At 36.8% G+C, this 4506-nt stretch overlaps 1 protein-coding gene and 1 pseudogene across 1 annotated transcript in view; both read left to right on the forward strand.

Annotated features, from left to right (window-relative positions):
- PHEX (phosphate regulating endopeptidase X-linked) overlaps positions 1-4506 on the forward strand; it is a 219932-nt gene that overhangs the window by 146062 nt on the left and 69364 nt on the right. The window lies entirely within an intron of this gene.
- LOC102475469 (heterogeneous nuclear ribonucleoprotein D-like pseudogene) lies at positions 3595-4501 on the forward strand (annotated as a pseudogene).

Below are 4506 nucleotides of genomic sequence, written 5' to 3' on the forward strand. Positions count from 1 at the left end.
ACATACGCCCATAAACAATACATAGTGTTATTTTACATGTTTTAAAACTTTATAATTCATATGACTTGACTTATTCTCTTGGCATTATTCATGAGATTATTTCATGTTCATGCATACATAACATTAATTTAAACTGCTGTATTGTTTTCCATTATGTGAATATGCCATGATTTATTTATCAACCCCTCTCCCTCCCAAGTAGTTTGAGGGAATGACAATTTAAAGTCATATATTTATAATTTGTTGGCCAAGGAGAACACTAAGGATGCCAGGAATCTATACTTTCATTCTTGCCTTTCCCCTTGTGCCTTTGGTTATTTTATTTTCTTTATATATAAATTTAACAGAAATATTTTTTGGGGGGGCCTGGTCCCCTGAAAAGATTAAGATGATTCGTTAACCAAAGTATCTCTCAGACATAGTGAATAGCCACTCTGTGCTAGATTGGAGCTAAATATGAGCCAGCCATGGGCCAACAAATAGTTGTCTGTTGAGTCTATAATTATCAAATTATAAAAGAAGGTCTTCAAAAAATTCATCACGGAAACCTGCCAGCCCAATACCCAGCGATAATTCATTTTCATCTGAAGTGGGCCCAGATCTGCTCATTTAACTAAAGAGCCCTTGCTTCAAACCTCTTTTTTTATCCCAATACCCAGCAAGGTAGGGCAGTCTCTGTTTTCTTTCTGTCTCTGTTTTTTTCTCTCTCTTTATTGAAAATTTTCTTTATATATTATCTTGCTAATTTCAGAATCCATTCTCCTTTGAGGTGGGCCCAGCCATTGCATGCCATGTGGTTTTCATTTTTTGCCTTTCCCTTTAAAAAGTTTTTTTTTTTCCTTTTTGTTAGTTGTTTTTCTTTTGTGCACTTTACCCTTTGTTTCTTTTTCTTTTACCTGACTTTCTCAGTTTGCTTCTCAGCTTCCACAAGTTGAGTGTTTATACAGGTCTAGGTGAACAGTAGCCAAACATCTTTTAGGATCATAGAAAACCTAAAAAATGCCCACTGAACTGCTACAGAATGGGAGAAACCCATCTTCATAAACCTGAACTCAATTACCTTTCTGTGCATACCACATTGCAAAACACAGTAGTAGAGGAGAAATTGGCATAGAATTACCTCACAGTAAAGTGAAGCATACGAGCTAACAGTTGCAGAAGTCTCCACCAAATTAGCCAAATGTGAATATACCACCAAATGACTAAAAATTAGAGAAGAGAGACTGCAAAGTGAGCAGCAGAGAGAAATGCAGAGCTGCAAATAGAGCAGGGCTCGTCTCCTCTCACATGCTTTTGAATTCTCTGTGGAAACCCTGCAGCTCAGCACAGATGCACCTGTTCTTAAGAAACTGGGAGACCTTTATAATATCCAGTTGCGTCAAGAAAAGGGCAGTTTGATTGATGAGCATCAGGGAAACAGAACTTCAGAGTTATTGCAGGTCATCCCCTCCCCCATGCCTCTAATGCTCAGAATTAACTCCAAGAAAGTAAGAAGAAATGTATAATCCCTCAGATGATCAAAAACCACCACAGAGGTGTAAGAAATATGAGCAACCAAGGAAATATCTCTCCTGCAAGGGACAAAAACAGCCCTCCATCATCCATAGAAAGTACAATGGAACTTGTGGAAATGTCAGATAAAGAATTTAGAATATTCATAGTGACAAAGCTAGCAGAGATGTAATGAGAAGAGAGACAATGAACTCCAGAAGATGCAGGAGAAAAGAGACAATGAGTTTCAGGAGGTGAGGAAGTTCCTGCAGGATCTGGAAGAGGAAATACACATCATAAAAAAGAATCAAACAGAATTGTTAGTGATAAAGGCTGCAATACAGGAAATCAAAACCTCCCTTGAAAGCATTAAAAGTAGGTTAGACCAGGCAGAAGATTGAATCTCTAACGTAGAAGACAAAACATCTGACCTAGAAAAATTCACCAAAAAGACAGAAAATAACAACAACAAGAAATAGAATAACATACAAGTAATACTAGATTCCCTTAAATGCCCAAACATCCACACCATCAGTATCCCAAAAGGTGAAGAAAATAATAAGGACATTGATAATCTATTCCATGAAATCCTAGAAGAAAACTTTCCAAACCTAGAGAGGCATTCAAAGACTCAAACTCAAGAAATACAAAGGATCTCACACGGGATCAACCCAAGATCTTCTCCAAGGTACATCATAGCCAGATTGGTCAAATCCATAGACAAAGACAAGATATTAAAATTGGCAAGAGAGAAATGTCAGGTTACTTTCAAAGGCTATCCCATCAGGCTAATATTGGACCTCTAATCAGAAACATTGCAAGCAAGGAAAGAATGGAAAAATATATTCAAAATGTCAAGTGAAAAACAATTTCAATAAAGAATACTATATCCAGTAAGATTGGGAAGAAAAGCTTGAAACATTCTCAGATAAACAAAAACTGAAAGAATTTACCAACACCAGACCAGCTTTTCAAGAAGTTCTGAAGGAAGTGCTATACCAGGAAAACTAAAGACAGATAGAAATAAGAACAAAAAATATAGCCAAGAAAATGGCCAACTCAATGGTAGGGACAAGTCCAGAAATATCAATAATAATGTTGAATGTCAGCTTCCAGGATTTAAATAGAAAGGTCTGACCACAGTAACACTGCAAATTGAACAAAAGAGAGATTAATTACATGAGACTGAACTGGTGAAATCGAATTCTATGACTTTTGACTTAAACATTACTGATTTTTGGCTAAGCTTTATCTTCCAGATTTAAGGATTTTTTAAAAATTTTGAGTTGTTAATAGGTTCAGCAATTTGTTCTTTTTTTTTGAAATTAAAACATAAACTCTTCTCTCTTCCTGACCCCTCTACAATTGGAAAATATTTGTGAACATTATTTTGTGGTAGAATGGTTATTTGCATATAATAATACAATAGTATTTGTTGCCATGCATCAGAAATTGAATTCTAATGGGGCTTTGTACAAATTGAAACTAAACTTGTTTATTTATTTATTTTTGCAAATAAGTTAGTTTATATCTCTCTTTAGTAAAAGGGGGAATGGAGAGAAAAAAACATATCAGAAGAAAATTACAGTGCACTCGTCACTAGATTTTAGCTTTGTCCATATTTTTAGTTTAATTAATATATTTGTTAAACAATAAAATGTAAAAAAAGTTTAGTATGGGAGGGAGGGAAGAAGGGGAAAGAGGAAGAAAAAAGTAAAAGTGTGTTTAATTGACAAAAAATGAGAAGGTATTTGCTGATGATAATGTATAGAGTACTATCTTTGTCTTGACTGATATGTATGGTATGCATGCTAGAAAAAGAAATGTTGTACACTGTAAAGATATATGTGATTAAATGTAAATAAAAAATAAATGCTATGTTACTCTAAAAAATTCATGGAACATATGAAGTCCCCTCAGATATATGTATATTCATATCTACAATACAATGCCCATGGGTTTATATACATGCATTTGCTATATTTAAATTTTTGCTTTTAAAAGACTGTGGTTTAGGGAACCGGCAGTTAGCATAATGGCTATGTCGCTGGACTCCCACGTAGTCGAAAGCGGTTCACGCCCCGGACCCGGTGGCTTAAAACTCACGTCGGGTACCATTTTAAATCCAGTTCCATACAACACTCCTCCGCCGCTGCTGCCATGACCCGAACTGCCCGCCAGCATCCCTGTGCCGACAGTTCCGCCACCACGGAGAACGTGAACGAATACAGCAACATAGAGGAATTCACGGAGGGAATCTAAGATCAATGCCAGCAAGAATCAGCAGGATGACGGTAAAATGTTTATTGGAGGCTTGAGCTGGGATACAAGCAACAAAGATCTGACTGAATATTTGTCTCGATTTGGGTAAGTTGTAGACTGCACAATTTAAACAGATCCACTCACTGGAACATCAAGAGGATTTGGATTTGTGCTTTTCGAAGATGCTGCTAGTGTTGATAAGGTTTTGGAACTAAAAGAACACAAACTGGATGGCAAGTTGATAGACCCCAAAAGGGCCAAAGCTTTAAAAGGGAAAGAACCTCCCAAAAAGGTTTTTGTGGGTGGACTGAGCCCAGATACTTCTGAAGAACAAATCAAAGAGTATTTCGGAGCCTTTGGAGAGATTGAAAACATTGAACTTCCCATGAATACAAAAACAAATGAAAGAAGAGGATTTTGCTTTATCACATATACAGATGAAGAGCCAGTTAATAAATTATTAGAAAGCAGATACCATCAAATTGGTTCTGGGAAGTGTGAAATCAAGGTTGCACAACCCAAAGAGGTATATAGGCAACAGCAACAACAACAAAAAGGAGGAAGAGGTGCTGCAGCTGGTGGAAGAGGTGGTACTAGGGGTCGTGGCCGAGGTCAGGGTCAGAACTGGAACCAGGGATTTAATAACTATTATGATCAAGGATATGGAAATGACAATAGTGCCTATGGTGGTGATGAAAACTATAGTGGCTGTGGCGGATATGATTATACTGGGTATAACTATGGGAACTATGG

This window comes from Tupaia chinensis, unplaced genomic scaffold (assembly GCF_000334495.1).
Source record: "Tupaia chinensis unplaced genomic scaffold, TupChi_1.0 Scaffold000184_1, whole genome shotgun sequence".
NCBI lineage: Eukaryota > Metazoa > Chordata > Mammalia > Scandentia > Tupaiidae > Tupaia > Tupaia belangeri.